This window comes from Monodelphis domestica, chromosome 4 (genome assembly GCF_027887165.1).
Source record: "Monodelphis domestica isolate mMonDom1 chromosome 4, mMonDom1.pri, whole genome shotgun sequence".
NCBI lineage: Eukaryota > Metazoa > Chordata > Mammalia > Didelphimorphia > Didelphidae > Monodelphis > Monodelphis domestica.
The window spans coordinates 391,383,824-391,402,202 of NC_077230.1; the positions used below are offsets into that span (position 1 = coordinate 391,383,824).

The window sequence follows — 18,379 nt, forward strand, 5'->3', positions numbered from 1 at the left end:
TCTGGTGGCTAGCCAACTGAGTCCAGTACTGACCCCTTGGGCCAAGGAAGAGCTCATGGTCTGTCAGCAGAATACCCAGTCTGATATAACAAATAGGATTGATTAATCAGACTGGTGCCAGATGGGTTGCTTGATCTTGAGTGAAACTGACAGGCCAGGAAGCAGGGAAGGATGCTATTCTTCCCTTATCCCCACCCCCTAGCCCATGTAGAATAAGATCATTGGAGAGGACTGTCACTGCTAGTTTGAGTTGTTTGGTTGGATTTCCTCAATAAAGGGACTTGGGAGAGGAAATAACAAAAAGAAAAACATTTGCTGAGGATGTTTGGAAAATCTCCATTCTTCTTCCTTCTTTCTATTCTGCTTAGGCAAGACACAGCATGGCCTCTCCACTATGAACGTGGAGAGTCTTTTCTGAAGACAAAAGGATGAAAGAAATGGTCTTCCCATTCCAGTTTAGTGCCTTTTCTTTCCCATGTTGCCATCTCCCATTGGTTCATGTGTCTTGGAGCCAGAAGGTAATTTAGAAGTCATCTAGTCCTACCTCCTCATTTTATATCCAGAGAAATCATTTCCCCAAATTTCACACAATGAATAAGTCTTAAAATTCAGGGAAGAAAGGAAGAATGGTGGGATGGAAAGAGAACTAGGCTCAAGTCAGTGGACTAGAATTTGCATCCCACCTCTGCCACATGCCATTTCTCCTTCCTTGGTCTTTGTTTTCTCATCTTTTAAATGGAGAAGTTAGACTAGCTTGCCTCTATTATTCTTTCCTACCCTATTTTTCTATGATCCTTGAATTGTGTTAGATTAAAAACTCATTCAACAATATGAGAAAAGGTTAAACAGAACTGTACTTACTGAAGTAAATAGCATAAAGCAACTGGGTCCTAGAAGGAAGGAAGATCTATCATTTTCAGAGCTTCCCTGGTAAGGGAAATCCCAAACCCTCCAGTCATCAGTGTTCATATCCTAATTGACTAGTACTAAAACTTCCAGCCTCCATAAAGAATGTTCTAACTATTAGAGCCTCCAGCAATACAATAGACTGTCTTTTTTAGGGAGCCAGCTCTCTATCCCTGAAAATAATCAAACTTCTGATTCTTAAACCATGTATCAAGAGTACTTTAAAGGCGATTACTATACTAAACATTTCCGGGCACCCAATTTTGCTGAAAGAACTTAGGTCCTACAATTCTAATATAGACCTGACCCTAAGGCAGGGGAATAGATCAGAAGGTCTTCTTAGAGACTGGGCATTCATTGACTCTGGACACATCTTGTCAAAACTAATTGTCCTTCAGACATACTGGCTCCAGGGCACCAGGCCAGAAATAAATGTGAGCATGGCCCCTCAGGGGCACAAATTTCAAAGATCCCCTTATTCCTTTTCTAAGAGGAGAGTGGGCAGGAAAGGGCAATTCATAGGGGGAATATACCAAAGGCCTGGGGATGCCTGGATAAGCCTGCAGGGAAATTTGAGTCTCCTTAAATTTTCTCCACAACATTCTTTCATTCACCATCCTGTCCTGGCCGATCTGATCAGTAATATACCAACTCTGTCTTCTTGGCAGAACTTTGTAAGTGCCCCAAATACTGCAAGCTTAATGGAAATGCTGATGTGGTCAGCCTGAATATTGCCCCTGCTTTCTCTCAAACATTCAGAGGGTCAAAGAAGTCTCTGAGAAAAATGTAGTATACTCTGTCCCTCTTCTGCCCATAAGTCCTGCGATACTTTTCCTCTAGGTTATATAGTAGATAAAGCAATAGCCTAGAGTCAGGAAGATAGTTAAAATCATGTGAACCTGGGCAAATAACATTACCATTCTCTGCCTCAGTTTCCTTATCTGTAAAATAGAGGTAAAAGTATTGACCTTCCAGAGTTGTTATGAAGAATAAATGAGATAATATTTATAAAGTATTTAGTATAGTGCTTGGCACATAGTAGATGTTTAATAAACATTTATTCCTTTCTCCTCCCTCTAAACAATACTAGGAAAAGAATACCAGTTTTGGAATCAGAGAAACTAGATTCTAATCCTCTTCTCCTTACTATCACTGTGACCTTAGACTACTCCTTTAAACCTCTTTTGGTCTTATTGTCCTCAATGGTGAAATAAATCAATTAGACTGGATGACCCTTTAAGTCCTTCCCAGCTCTAGATCTTGTGATTCTATGGGATTCTATGATTCTCTTGCAAGTACAAAGAAGACATCTGGGAATCCAGGTGCCTGAGCCAAGGAGAAGATAAGGTGTGTAATCAATTATCAATCCTTCCTGCGGAGGCAGTGGATGGGGAGAGCTCATCATCAATGGCCATCGCCAAAAAAACCTCCCTCCCCCCCCTCTCTCTCTCTCACTCACTCACTCACTCATCCATGAATCCTTCCACTCATCCATGTAATTCTATAGTATCATGTCATATAAGCACTGTGATGGGCTTCAGATTAGCACAAACAACATGGCCAGACCTGGGAAAATAGCTCCTTCAGTGGCCTGCTTCAAGAGCAGTTGCCATTAGAGGATGATAAAGATCCCTGAGTCAGAAAAGACGCCATTGTCTCGAAGAATTTGAAATCCCAGGGGTGACTTCAGATGTCATTCTGGCCATTCCTCTGACTCCAAGCTGGGTGGCAGTGAGATCCACTCTCAGCAGAGGAAGTCTATACTTCTTGGAAAAACTGTATCACATACTTAGTTCAACAGAAAAGGTTTTGCTTTTGTTTGTTTAACATTTAAAGCTCTAAAGGAATGAAAGTTATTTTATTGTTGCTGTTATTATTCCTTTGCAGATCTTAGAATCAAAGATGATTCCAGAATGTTGGAACTGGAAGGTACTATCTGCTGAACCCAATCAATTCAATAGGTGGTACAATCTAGAAGGGACTTTTGGGGTGGCCTATGTGCCAAGCTCTGGTCTAGGTCCTGAGGATTCACTAATGGAACAATATCTGCCCTAAAGGAGAGAGTGATGTAGTAGAAAGAATATTGATATGGAGTTAGGAAAAGCAGCTTTTAGCTGGAAAAGGTAGAGAACTTAAAATCTTGAAATGGACCTTTGCAGACATCTAGTTCAACTCCCTCTTTTTTGCAAATGACCCTGGAGGTGGCATAGTAAACTAAGTCAATAGCCCTGAGTTCAAATCCCAGTTCTGCCATTAAATAGCTGTGTTACCTGGGCAGATTACTTTTCTCTTTCTGCATATTGGTCTTTTTAGCTACCAAAAGAAGAGCATAGACTTGATGACATCTAAATTCTCTCTCTTTAAAAAAAAGTTACATTTTTTGCTTTTCTATAATTTCAAAATGTATCCCACTCCTTCACCACCATTTATAACAAAGAATAAAAAAGGAAGAGAAGTATAAAGTAGTGGTCATCAAAACAATTTGGTACTGGCTAAGAAACAGAAAGGAAGATCAGTGGAATAGACTTGGGGCAAGTGACCTCAGCAACACAGTCTATGACAAGTCCAAAGATCCCAGCTTTTGGGACAAAAATCCACTATTCAATAAAAACTGCTGGGAAAATTGGAAGACAGAGTGGGAGAGATTAGGTTTGGATCAACACCTCACACCCTACACCAAGATAAACTCAGAATGGGTGAATGACTTAAACATAAAGAAGGAAACTATAAGTAAATTGGGTAAACACAGAATAGTATACATGTCAGACCTTTGGGAAGAGAAAGACTTTAAAACCAAGCAAGAGCTAGAAAGAGTCACAAAATGTAAAATAAATAATTTTGACTACATCAAATTAAAAAGCTTCTGTACAAACAAAACCAATGTAACTAAAATCAGAAGGGAAGCAACAAATTGGGAAACAATCTTCATAAAAACCTTTGACAAAGGTTTAATTACTCAAATTTACAAAGAGCTAAATCAATTGAACAAAAAATCAAGCCACTTTCCAATACATAAATGGGCAAGGGACATGAATAGGCAGTTTTCAGCTAAAGAAATCAAAACTATTCATAAGCACATTAAAAAGTGCTCTACATCTCTTATAATCAGAGAGATACAAATCAAAACAATTCTGAGGTATCACCTCACACCTAGCAGATTGGCTAACATAACAGCAAAGGAAAGTAATGAATGCTGGAGGGGATGTGGCAAAGTAGGGACATTGATTCATTGCTGGTGGAGTTGTGAACTGATCCAACCATTCTGGAGGGCAAATTGGAACTATGCCCAAAGGGCGCTAAAAGACTGTCTACCCTTTGATCCAGCCATAACGCTGCTGGGTCTGTACCCCAAAGAGATCATAAGGAAAAAGACTTGTACAAGAATATTCATAGATGCACTCTTTGTGGTGGCAAAAAATTGGAAAATGAGGGGATGCCCATCAATTGGGGAATGGCTGAACAAATTGTGGTATATGTTGGTGATGGAATACTATTGTGCTCAAAGGAATAATAAAGTGGAGGGATTCCATGGAGACTGGAATGACCTCCAGGAAGTGATGCAGAGTTAGAGGAGCAGAATCAGGAAAACATTGTACACAGAGACTGACACACTGTGGTACAATTGAAGGTGATGGACTTCTCCATTAGTGGCAATGCAATGTCCCTGAACAATCTGCAGGGATCTAGGAGAAAAAAACACTATCCACAAGAAGAGGACAAACTGTGGGAATAAAAACACCTGAGGAAAAGCAACTGCTTGACTACAGGGGTTGAGGGGACATGACTGAGGAGAGACTCTAAATGAACACTCTAATGCAGATACCAACAACATGGAAATGGGTTCGAATCAAGAACACATGTGATACCCAGTGGAATCGCACATCGGCTATGGGGGGGGGGGGGAGGGGAGGAAGAAAAGAAAATGATCTTTGTCTCCAATGAATAATATTTGGAAATGACCAAATAAAATAATGTTTAAAAAAAAGGAAGAGAAGATTAGTTTGGCAAAATTATTCAATACATCAACAAAGTCTGACAATCTAGGAAGTGTTCCACACCCACCTTCTTCCACCTCTGCAAAGAAGAGAAGAAACTACATTTATTCCTCTCTCTTGGGATCAAGGTTGGTCATTATATTTACAAGATATTTTGTTCTTATGGTTCATTTCATGTATTTGCTGTAGTCACTATGGACATTATTCTCTTGATTCTATTGACTTAACTCTGCATCAGTTGATATGTTTTCTTTTGCTCCTTTGAATTCTTCATATTCATTATTTCTTATAGTATTATTCTATATAGTAAGCCCTTAATAGACTATACTAACTATTGAATCCAGTAGATTGTTTTCAATAGGTAGTACTTCTTCTCACCTCTAATTAGGTTCCATTATATTCCTGCATCACAATTTCCTAGTGATATGAGGCAGAGAGGTGACTCAGTAGAAACAGTGCTGGGCTTAGAGTCAGGAAGACCTGAGTTCAAATCCAGCCTCAGATACTTCCTACCTATATGAAGACCCTGGTGTCTTCAACTTCTGTTTCCTCATCTGCAAAATAGGAATAATAATAACACCTACCTCCCAGAGTTTCTTTAAGGATAAAATGAAGTAATACTAATAAAATGTTTCACAAACCTAAATCACAATATAAAAACTACCTACTATGGTTATTGGAAAATGCCTTTCATTTCTAAGTCTATATTATGTCTATCAACTTCCTCATTTTGCCAATATGGAAAATGAAGTTTCAGGAGAGGAAATTACTTCCTCCCCAAATTAGCCAGAGTTAGTGTGGCACCAGAACTTAGAAAGGACAGGGCTAATTAGTAATTCATGTGCAAAAGACAGGGGGGCCTTAAGTAGACTGAAGCTCAATGTGAATTAACATGGCAGTCAAAAAAAAAGCTAACATTATTTTCAGCTGCATTAGAAGAGACCTAATAGGGTCCAAAATTAGCCTTTATGATTTGTACTTCGGCCAGACTCCATTTGGAGAATTCTGTTCAGTTCTGGCTTCCACATTTTAGAAAGGACATTGACAAGTTACAGTTTACTCATTCAATAAACATTAATAAGCACCCACTATGTGCCAGGCACTGTGCTAAGCACTGGGGATATAAAAAGAGGTAAAAGATAGTCCCTGCCCTCTAGGAGGTCACAATCTAATGAAGGAGACAACATATAAATAAATGCATACAAAGCAAACTATAGACAGGATAAATAAGAAAAAGTTAATAGAGGAAAGACATTGGAATTAAAAAGGGTTGGGGAAAGCTTCCTGTAGATCAGCGGTTCTCACCCTCTCAATTTGTAGCAATGAGAATACAGAATGCATATCAGGTATTTACATTCCGAATCATAACTGTAGCAGAATTACAGTTTTGAAGTAGCCACCAAAGTAATTTTTTGGTTTGGGGTCACTGCCACATGAGGAACTGTATTGCGGGGTCACGGCATTAGAAGCGTTGAGAACCACTGCTGTAGATGGTAGGATTTTAGTTAGGATTTAAAGGAAATCCAGGTTGCTGAGTAGTCAGAATAGAGGAGGGAGAGCATTCCAGGCATGGGGACAGCCAGAAAAAATCTCCAGAGCCAAGAGATGAAGAGTCTTGCCTGTGGAATGGCCAGTGTTACTGGATTGAAGATGACATGTTGGAGAATAAGGAAGTTCATTTAGTGAAAGGTGGCCAGCATGGGGTGAGATATGAGAACCATTTACATCATTAAATACTGAGACGTTAGGACTAGGAGGGACTTTAGAAATCATATGATCCAACCACCTCATTTTTCAGACGTGGAAACCGAGGTCCAAGGTAGTAAAATGACTTGCCTAAGATTACCCAGGGAGGACGTATCAGAGATAGAGTCCAAAACCTAGACCTTTGACCATAATTTGAGTTCTCCATCCACACAACCTTAAAATTCCCACAAGACAAGAACTCTGATGTTTCATCTCAGCATGCAAGTGGCCTTCTCAGAGTCAATATCAGCAGACTAAAGGATATTCCAGGTTCTACTCAACTAGAAAAACATTTGGAATTTATCCCTAGCTATAGGCTATCATTGCTGCTCAAGGAGAGGCTGAGCACCTACACTCAGGTGATGGCTACTTGGTGATGTAGCCCTTCAATTATAAAGACCAGCGAAAAAGACAAAAATTATAAAAATGATCCACAGTCTCCTTCTACAGTGGTGGTGGCATGAAGAGAAAGGGAGCAGCAGAAGACGCCATTCACACATTTTTGTATACAATTTACAGACATTGACTTAATCACTGATAGCAGCACTTAGCACAGTGCCTGGACCATAAGAGGCATGGAATAAATATTGATTGACAGGTCAATATTCTGAATGAGAGAGCTTTGTCCCATAACTAAGTTGGTCACGATACTTAATGGCGATGGAGAACTGAAGCACTTGAATACTATTAGTAGAAGCAGTGTGGGGCAATGGAAAGAGTGTGGGATTTAGAGCCAAAGGAAATGAGTTCAAAACCACATCCTTTCATTTATGCCCTTGTCTGATCTTAGGAAGATATTGAATCTTTATGGCCCTTGGTTTCTTGCTCAGCAAAAATGAGGTTCTTTCCAGATCTAATATTCTATGATTCAAGGTCCCTACAGTTCTAGCATTTTATGATCTTAGATGCATGTCAACTTCAATATTTCCTGTTCTACCTCTGACGTTCAGTATTCCAAGGTTCTTTCAAGATGAAAAAGTTTGTGTTTTAAGGCCCTTCCAGCTGTTACCCTCTGTTCTAAGGGCATTTCCAGCTTTTACATTTTATGTTCTAAGATTCTCCCCAGTTCTGACATTCTGTAATCTAAGGGCCCTCCCAACTCTGACATTCTGTATTTTAAGACCCCCTCCCAGGACTGGCATTCTGGGTTCTAAGCTCTCTCCCAGCACTGACATTCTCTGTTCTAAGGTCTCTCCCAGCTCTGACATTCCCTGTTCAAAGCTCTCTCCCAGCTCTGACATTCTGGGTTCTAAGCTCTCCCCCAGCTCTGACATTCTGGATTCTAAGCTCTCTCTCAGCTCTGACATTCTGGGTTCTAAGCTCTCTCCCAGCTCTGACATCCTCTGTTCTAAGCTCTCTCCCAGCTCTGACATTCTCTGTTCTAAGCTCTCTCCCAGCACTGACATTCTCTGTTCTAAGGTCCCTCCCAGCTCTGACAGTCTGGGTTCTAAGGTTCCTCCCACCCCCAAATCTGATATCCTCTGTTCTAAGGTTCTTCCCATCTATGATTTCTTTTATTTCAAAGCCATCACCAAGCCTGATCTTCTATGTCCTCAATCCTCTTCCAGCTGTAAACCCTAAGACTCTATGGCTTAGTCTGTCCAAGCTACCAGAGTCTCCCAGATTGCCAACTACAGCCAGCCAGCCATTCTACCTCTGCCAGCCCATCCTCGGGTGCTTGATGGCCTGAAGGGAATTGAGCTGTGACTCATGACTGGCATTTCCCCCACGTCTCCATTTTCCCGTAAGGCTGCGTGCTTCATTATTCCCCTGACTGGCTGCTCCTGCCAGACTCAAATTAATTTTAAACCACCATCACCACCACCATCACCCCATTCCCACCTCCCCCCCAACATTGCAATCATTAAATGCCAGGAAAGTTAAATAAACAGTTGATTTACAGAAGTAGTTTCTTTATTTCTTTCTTTTCTTTTTTTTTTAAACAGGAGCATCTATTAATCAGTTCTGTCGGCAGCAATGTTTGATTAAGCCATTTCTGCACCCTTCAGATGAGCCACTGTGCTGGCCAGAAGGCCTGGAGACAGGCAAGAGGCTGCTAATCATGAACCAGAAATAGCTCGACCCCAACCTTATTCCCCAACCTTCCTCTTTCCTTCCACATCTATTCCAGGAGCGCCTATTCCCAGCTGGAAATGTATGATTGGAAAAGGGGGGAAGATCTCCCTCACTCAAAGGCTCATGGAAAAGAATTGTGGGTGGGTATTGAACCAAAGTGTTTCATCTACAGATGCTGGGAGCCTTGGTCCGACTCACCACAAATTAATACAAACATAAGCAATACATATAGAGTCATACAAATAGGTACACACATGGTCATTGGTGATATATTTTTAAAAGTTGAAAGAGATCACAGATGACATCTAACCCAGCCCCTCTGCCTCTATTGTGTGGACAAGAAAGGTAAAGAGACTTTCCTAAGATCAGACATGTAGAATCAGAAGCAGGAGCCATAACTCTTTCCATTGTATGAACACTAAGACCTCACAATAGCACCCCTGGATAGGTCACTATTAGGCCAGAAAATGTCAGACTTGGAAAGAAACTTAAATCTCTTGGAACCCAGGCTGTCAGAGTTGGACAGCACCTTAGAACAGAGAATATCAGAAATAGGAAGGGCAATTAGAACATGGAATATCAAAGCAAGGAGAGCCCTCAGGACACAGAATATCAGAGCTAAGGACTCAGAACAGAATGTTAGAGCTGGGATGGCCCTTGGAACCCAAAATGTCACAGCTGGGAGGGAGTTTAGAGTTTAGAACACAGAATATCAGAGCTGGGAGAGATCTTAGAACAGAGAATGTCAGAGCTGGGAGAGATCTTAGAACAGAGAATGTCAGAGCTGGGAGAGACCTTAGAACAGAGAATGTCAGAGCTGGGAGAGAGCTTAGAACAAAGAATGTCAGAGCTGGGAGAGAGCTTAGAACAGAGATTGTCAGAGCTGAGAGAGACCTTAGAACAGAGAATGTCAGAGCTGGGAGAGACCTTAGAACAGAGACTGTCAGAGCTGGGAGAGATCTTAGAACAGAGAATGTCAGAGCTGGGAGAGACCTTAGAACAGAGAATGTCAGAGCTGGGAGAGAGCTTAGAACAGAGAATGTCAGAGCTGGGAGGGACCTTAGAACAGAGAATGTCAGAGCTGGGAGAGAGCTTAGAACAGGGAATATCATAGCTGGGAGAGACCTTAGAACAGAGAATGTCAGAGCTGGGAGAGAGCTTAGAACAGGGAATGTCAGAGCTGGGAGGGACCTTAGAACAGAGAATGTCAGAGCTGGGAGAGGCTGTCAGAATGGAAAAGAGCAAGGAGTGACCTTGGAACATGGAATATTAAATCTGTAAGGATAAACATTAAGAAGACTCTCCAAACTGAAATAGATCTTCCAACACAGAATACTCCAACTAAAGGAGTCATCAGAAATCATTTCATGATTCCAAACACAGCATTTTACAGATGAAGAAACTGGAGCTTAGAGATGGAAAGGGACTTTCCAAAGGTTACATGAGCAGGAAGGTCAGGACCAGAATCCAAGACACTTGGCTTGGGTTCTACATAACATATGGTCAAGCTATACAGAGACATGCATGCACATGCATCTATACATTCCCACAGACACAAAAATTTCAGACAGGAATACAACAGTATCTTCTCTCTCTCTCTCTCTCTCTCTCTCTCTCTCTCTCTCTCTCTCTCTCTCTCTCTCTCTCTCTCTCTCTCTCTCTCTCTCTCTCTCTTCCCCACTCTCTCTTTCTCTCTGTCCCTTCCTCCCTCTTTCCCTCTCTCTCTCCTCTTTCTCCTCCTCCTCCACCCAAACTGCCTCCCCACTCACTTTTATTTTTATCCTAGATGATAACAGTGGTCAGCACACCCACCAATCTACCTCTGGCTCTCCCAACTCAGTTCAACTGCCCCCCAAATGCCATCTAATCCCTCCCTAACTCAGCCTCCTCTATAAAAGTGCCAAGGTCCCATCATATACCCCTTTCCTTCCCCACCCACTTCATTGCATCATTGCCTGGGCCAGCTGCCAGCCCAAGGCTATGCCCACCCATCGCCAGCCACACTGACAATCCTGACCTTGTCTGCCTCCCACCTGGAATCATGCCCCAGTGCCTTCATAACCACCCTCTCCACGCACAGACACACTCTTTTGCCTCTACCTCTCTGATTAGACAGGCGCAATGAAAAGATAACTAGCTGGATGACCTTGGGAAAAATCATCGGATTTTTACAAACTAAAAGAGACTTCAGAAATCATCTCATCTAATCTCCTTGTTTTACAGCTGAAGAAACCGAGGCTCCCAAGGCAAAGTGACTGATCCTCTGTGAGCCTTCTATTCCCCACTTATAAAAAGGGGAAATAAATTCCAGTCCCAGGTTAGGAGGATCAAATGAGATGTTGTTTGTAAGCCCTTTGTAATCAGAAGTTAATATTACTATTGTTAATATTACCTCTTATTCTTTAAGGGGCAGCTCAGGCACTATCTGCTGTATGAAACCTCCCTTTCCTGATGCCTGAACCACTAGCGCCTGCCTTCCCCACAACCTACCTTGTATTTTACTACTTTGTCTATATTCATATTAATTCACTTAAAATTTATACTATAGCCATGAATATGCATTTAAGGGCTCCTCCATTAGGATGTAAGCTTCTTGTAAGTAGAGCATGTTTGATTCTTTTTCTCCTTGTGTCCCCTGTGCCTAGCACAGCACTTAAGGGCACATCATGGGTGTTTAAAAATTCTGGTGGATTGATTGATGATAATGAGACAGTTTTAAAGGATGGCACAGCAGAAAGGATTCTGAAGTTAGGGCCCAAATTCCTATCGTACCTCTTACTACCAGAGTGATGTGGGGCAAGTTATTTCACCTCCATAGGTCTCAGTTTAAGGGCAGCTAGGTGGGACAGTTGAATAAACACTGGGTCTAGAGTCAGGAAGACCCAAGTTCAAATTCAGTCTCAGACACTTATTAGCTGTGTGCCCCTGGACAAGTCACTTAACATTGCTGGCCTCAGTTAGTTCCATCTGAAAAAATGAGCTGGGGGAAAAATGGCAAAACTACTCCAACATTTTTACCAAGAAACCCTGAAATGGGATCACAAAGAGTCAGACACAACTCAACAACAACAGTAACAAGAAGATTCTTGTTTTCTTTATCTGTAAGATAAGGGGTCTGGAAACCCAGCCTCTAGAATTCTTTCTAGCTCTAGCTCTATGGTTTTTAGGTCATACAAGATGGAGGTCATACAAGTTAGAACAGAGAAAACCCTGGATTCAGAGAACCTGTTGTTAAAAGTCACCTCCACTCTCTGTGTGACCTTGGACGAATCACTTCCTTCTCTGAATCTGTTTCCTCCTTTGTAAATAAGCTAGTTAGACTAGATATTTGCAAATCCTTCCAATCCAGTTTCCTAATTTTTTCTTCTAGGGTGACTGATATCACTGACATTCCATTCAAATGTTTCATGTTTTAAGGTTCCTTTCAACTCTAAATTCTAGGACTCTTTAAACTCCCTACTAACTATGCTCCAGGTCCCTTTGGAGGCTAGATTTGCTCTTTAAAGGTTTCTATTTCTTTCCCCTTAGTAACTGTGGCTCCCTGTTACTAGCTAGCTCATTTTCAATCAGGATTTGTCCCCAGCAAACAAGCAGAATTAATTAAACATAACCTTCCCTTTAGCAAGAAAATAGGAAGTATTCTCCTGATAGAACAATGAGTATTTACAATCCCGCCCCTCTCTTTCAGCTCCCTCCAACGTTTAATGTCTAGATATTATTAGCTCCAACACAGAAAGAACCTGTCTGATTTTTGCAAAAGAAGAGCAAGGGTCCATCCCCAGCTGAAGTTTCTTTTCCTGGATCTAGGAGATTCCCTTAATGAGTAGCCTTAGTGCTGCTGTACACAGCTGGAAAGGAGACATCTGCCCTCCAGGACAATGAGACCTTAAAGGCAGGAAGGAGGCTTTTAGGATGCTCAGTCTAGACAATAGAGCTCTGTTCTCTGTCCAGTTTGGTTCCATCCTCCCTGTGTAGTGTCAGAAAAATTACTTCACATTTTGAGATCTCCACAAAATAGGGAAACTGATTATTTGGTGATCAGCAATTCCTTTCTCTTCTCTCACACTCCCTTTCCTCGTTGGTAAAATGAAAGAGTTTGACTTGGTAGTCCATTTCTATATATTCTAAGTTCCCTTCCATCTCTGACATTCTATGTTCTAAGATCCTTCCCAGTTCTAATATTCTATTGTCTATAATCCCTTCAAGCTCTAGCATTTCATGCCCTATGGTCCCAATCCCATTCTGACATTTTATTTTCTAAGACCCCTCCAAGCTTGGATATTCTTCTATCTATAAGGTTCTAAAGACCTTAACAGTTCGGATGTACTATGTTCTAAGGCCCCTCCCAGCTGTTATTCTCTGTTCTAAGGCCCACTGTGTTCTGAGGTTCTCCTCGTTCTGACCCTTTCTGTTCTAAGACCTCTCCTGACTCTGATGCTCTCTGTCCAAAGACTTTTTTTCACTTTGATATTCTTTGTTCAAAATTCCCTCTAAACTCTGATTTGTAAGATATGAGTGGATGGCATATTTAAATAGTATCACAATTAAGTGCTTATGTTCTCATTCTTATAGAACCAACCAACAGTTTCAAGGAAGTTTCTCAAAGAAGAGCCCCAACACTTCTTTGAGTCAACGATGGAGCCTCCCAGAGATAACTGCTTTGAAAGGAATGACCTGCTTTTGGAACTGCAGGTTTTGGTCTGTTTGTTAAAGCATCAATCTCATTTTCTTCTAGTCACACCTGGTGGTTCAGCAGGCCTATTTCTGCCTGGAAATTCAAGGGTTGGCTTTTGCTCAGTAGACAGGTTGACCCTCCCCCTGTTACTAATGAATTCGACTCTGCCCTCCCAGATGTCTGCCCCATCTCTAGGCTACTCATTAACCCATGACCTGAAACTCAGGCAGTAGTCTTGGTAACACGCTGTGGCCCACTGGCTCTGGCTTAAGAGAATCTCAGAATTGTTAAATTTAAAGCCAGAAAAGGACTGAAGTGATTATTTAGTCCAATCCTTTCATTTTACCATTAAGGAAACTGAGGCCAAGAAGAGGCTACTAAAATGCATTTAGGGAAGCAAGACTTAAAGCCATTGAGAACACTGTGAAATATTATCTAACCAAGCACCAAATGTACAAGAAGTAAAACCTGGCAGGTTTTCAAAACAAAGGGCAAGTATGATCTGAAACCATCACAGGGAAATATCCAAAGGAGGAGGGACCTCTTCTGGTCATAGATTTAGAGATGGAAGTTTCTCTGATAAAAGCTTCATTTATCAAATATAAAGAGAACTGAGTCAAATGTACAAGAATGCAAGTCATTTCCCAATTTATAAATGGTCAAAGGATATGAATAGACAATTTTCAGATGAATTCAAAGCTACCTATAGTCATATATGGCCTGGCTGTCTACAATCTGGGCCAGAGAACCCCTTATCTGGAACAAAGTTTCTGGTCTTTATTAAGGTCTTTAGGTCACTGCCACACCTATCTTTGTCCAGATTTTTACTGGGTTTGCAGACATGTTAGATCATATCTTTGACATATCTCCATATTTGATCATGATCAAACAAATTTCATAAATATTAATTTAGATTTATATAAATTATATTTTTGTAATTTATATTTCATAATTTTATAAATTTCATCATCTCCACTAGCAAAATCACTTGTCCATACTCTTGGGCTGGTTGAATAGCCCCTAGTCAGACTGAACTTCATGAGAAGTCCATGGATTAGGCAAAGATTTCACTGATCTCTTGATTTTCATTTCTCTATAGTTTTGACTTCTTCTCAGGAGATTCCTACCATGTTGTCTTTCTTTGCATTTATCATATCCTATCTCATCTCATCCTCAAGCCTTCCTATCCTCATTCTCTAAATGGGTGTTGATTTCAACTCTTCTCTCCTGAGTTTTCTGGACCATTTCTTGAAGCTCCTTTTCATGTTATTCTATTTCCTTTTGAGCTGTCTTTTTCTCCACATCTCCACTGTCTCATAAGCCTTGCTATCAGCAATGTAGAGAACTTCATCAAGTTTGGCAAACTTTTCATCACTGTGAATTGTCTGCAGTCCACTCTCATGACCAGTCAGATGTTTGCCTAATAGCATAGCATAGCTCTTTGCATTTTTCCAAATTGAAACACAAGGAGATATTTTCTACTCTTGCTGCTCCTTCATGGTCTTCTTTCACCTAGGAGAATGCATGATAGGTGTAGGAGAAAGAAGTCTAAGAGGAATTTTCTTATTAATTTTTAATTTTGGAGGCTCCATTTAATCTTTTTTGTATTTTTAAAAATTTCCACCATCTGAATAACATCTTTCTTCTTTAAAAAACCCTCACCTTCTGCACTAGAATCAATACTGTGTACTGGTTCCAAGGCAGAAGAGAGGTATAGAGTAGGCAATGGGGGGGTAAGTGACTTGCCCAGGGCCACACAGCTAGGAAGTGTCTGATCCCAGATCTGAACCCAGAACCTCCCATCTCTAGATGGCTCTCAATCCACTAAGTCACTTATCTGCCCCCTAAATAACTAACTATTCTCTAAGTTCCAGAACTGAAAGCTACTCTTTGCTGAGATGGTGTGTATTGGATATACTGAGCTGTATCTAGTTTATCTGCAGCTTTAATTGGCATAGCTGCAGCAACCTTCTGGGAAATAGATTTCTCTAGGGCTACCTGTGTTTTTTCTATAATCTCTTGATTTCTTCATCAGGTCTTTGCAGGTGTGGGTCATCTGTATTCATAACTCTTTTGGGAACCAACTCAGTGTACTTGCTGTAAATGACCTTCTCCTTTCATTGTCCCTGTCAAGCAAGGACACAGTATTTATTTTTTTTCTTTCTTTCCCAGTACACATTGGGCCACATGTATTTCTGGAAAGACACTTTCATCTCCAAAATCCTCTAACACACTAGGGGGTCTGGCTTTTCCAATACCTGACTGAGCTGGGATGGATTTACTGGGCAAAGGGAAGAGGATGGTAACAAAGAGCTATATTTATATATCATTGATAAAAAATTAAATTTAAAAAATTAAAAAAGATTTGAAGCTGGAAGGAGCCTTAGACATCTCCCTGCCCCCATTTTAAGATCAAGAAATGAACCCCAGAAAAGTTAAATGTCCATTGTCATACAAGTAGTAAATAGCAGCATGGAGACTTGAACCTAGGTCCTCTAAAGTTCTGAATCCAGTTCTCTGAATTCCCTGTGGGCTCACTCTACCAAACTCAACTCCAAATGACAGATAGATAACCAGAGGATAGATAAATTTTCCTCTCATGGTCAAAGGATAACATTAAAGGACTAGCATTCTCTAGTACTATTACTCATGAGCCCCCACCAGTGTACTCCTCATTGATTATCAATCAGTCAGCCAGAATTAACTAGCTTTTAAAAATGGGTATTTACTAAGATAACGTAAGAATAGGTTGGTACAAAATATCCCCAGAAAATTGGAGCACACCCTCATATTGGTACATAGTGGCCAGTAGAAAATGGGTTCAAGATTAGAGAGCTTATACAGCAAAAAATTTAAACATTTTTAATTACTTTAATTTAATTTAATAATTACTTTTAATTACTGTAAGTCCTCTGTGGAGTCTTTATTGTTTCCCTGAGGTTGAATTCTCTGGTAGGCTCTTAGCATCAATGCCTTTGTTAGAATTCATAGCAATACTCTCCACCTTGAAGAGATAGAATTTCCTGAAGATGCCTTCTCAAGGTTCTCCCAAAGTTTGACTTAACTTATTACTAGAATTCCCTCTCTGAATATACATGGGTCTAATAATTTGTCTAAATCTTTTAACCCCAGTTTTTAAAATTAATTAATTCTTTTCATTCCCATATATTTTCTGTGTTGCCTTCTAATTTTAACCATTGGATTAAAAGGTACCTCACTCTTTCCAAATTATTTAAGGACTTCACACCTAATTTATGCCTTTTATTGATTGGTTCATTCAATCAATAGATGTGTCTAGGCCTTATTCACACCCAGTTTGCACCTTTTATTGATTGATTCTGTAACTCCATCAAAGAGATATTTTCACTGAATAAATGGTTCAGGTGGATAGTATAGTGTTGGTTATATTAATTATGGGTGACGAGTATGGGGCTTCTTATACCAGCTGCCTCTCTATAATCTTCAACTTATCTATTAAGGTTATTTTTGAACCCTTACCTTCTGCCTTAAATCAATACTAAGTATCAGTTCTAAGGCAGAAGAGAAATAATGTCTAGGCAATTGGGGTTAAGTGATTTGTCCAGGGTCACACAGCTAGGAAATGTCTGAAGGCCAGATTTGAACCCAGGATCTACCATCTCCAGGCTGAGCTTTATATACATTAAGTCTTAATCATCAGAATCCTAAGATAAAGGGAGCAAATAAGTTAGTTGATTCCATTCCTCTTGCTTCAGTTTAAGGGTTCTCCAGTCCTAGGACTAGTCCTGATAGAGGTTTGGGGTAGACCAGAGTTAGTGTCCACTCCCTCTTAGGACAAGGATGCTTCCAAAATTTTCCTATAGGAGATAATCTCTAAAGTCCCTTCTGGTTCCAAGAGATTGGGATTCAGTGCTTTGCCCAGAGTTACATGGATAGTTAATGGCCAAATCAATACTCCAAATAAGATGATCTTACTTCTAAATCCTCTAGTCCTTCTACACCTGGACAATAGTATTTAGCTGTTTGTGTGCCTGGACTCTAAACTGATCCCAATTTGTGTAGAGGTTTCTTTAATCATACATATCATTGTCTAAACATTGAGTAGACAGTAAAGTCCCAAGTTCATGATGTATGAGGAGTGGTTGAAGAAATGAATGAATTACCACAATACATGGTACATGGCAGACATATAATTAATTTTTCTTGAATTGAATAAACAGGGGAAGACAACACTTATGATTGGGTTCAGCTGCTGGGCGGGTGGAAAGTAGAATGGAAAACACGAAAATGCATCAGCTTAAGTTTTATTTCCTTTAATAAAACTACATTCCTTTATGGTATTGATAGCACCAAGGGTTTTGCCTTTGAAAACCTGACCTGGGTTGTCAGTCATTTCAATTACTTAGGCAATAGAGACCATAGCACCTGAAGGGCCAATTTCCAGGTTGAATCTTCACAAGGGTTGCTTCCCTGGGTGATGGCTTTGGAAGCTGAACAAGAAGTTAAGCACGGTGGTTTGGATAACCCTGCTAATTCCAGGATTCTTGGGCACAGGAGTCCTACCTTGTCTCCACTGGAGTCTGAGGGAAAGTGATTGACCACCAAGTTGCCAATGTTGACCTGTTTTCTCTCTCACCCTCAGACTACCTTGGTGCCTCACCTAAGTTGGTTTGCTTGGTTGACTTACTCTAGCCATGGCAGTTAGTGTCAGTGGTTGAAGGGGTATTGGGCTCCTTTTCTACAGGGGTTGCTTTCATCTCCTGAAATGAAGGCTCTGAAAGGGCAAGATAGCCACCTTCAAGTATTTGAAGGGTTGTCAGGCATAAGAAGAAAAAGGATAAATTTTACTTCATCCCAAAGGATATAGCTAGTGGCAATAAAGGAAAATTACGAAGAAATATTTAGGCTTAATGTAAGAACAAACTCCCTAACAATTAGATCTATCTAAAATGGAACAGACTAAAAGGAGGAGCAGTTGGGAAGCTAGAGGTTCTTTTCTCCT

The 18,379-nt window shown here is 40.5% G+C and overlaps 1 pseudogene; it reads right to left on the reverse strand.

The window, feature by feature from the left end:
* Positions 1-10,426: 10,426 nt before the first annotated feature.
* LOC100619247 (SNW domain-containing protein 1-like) overlaps positions 10,427-18,379 on the reverse strand; it is a 47,984-nt pseudogene continuing 40,031 nt past the window's right edge.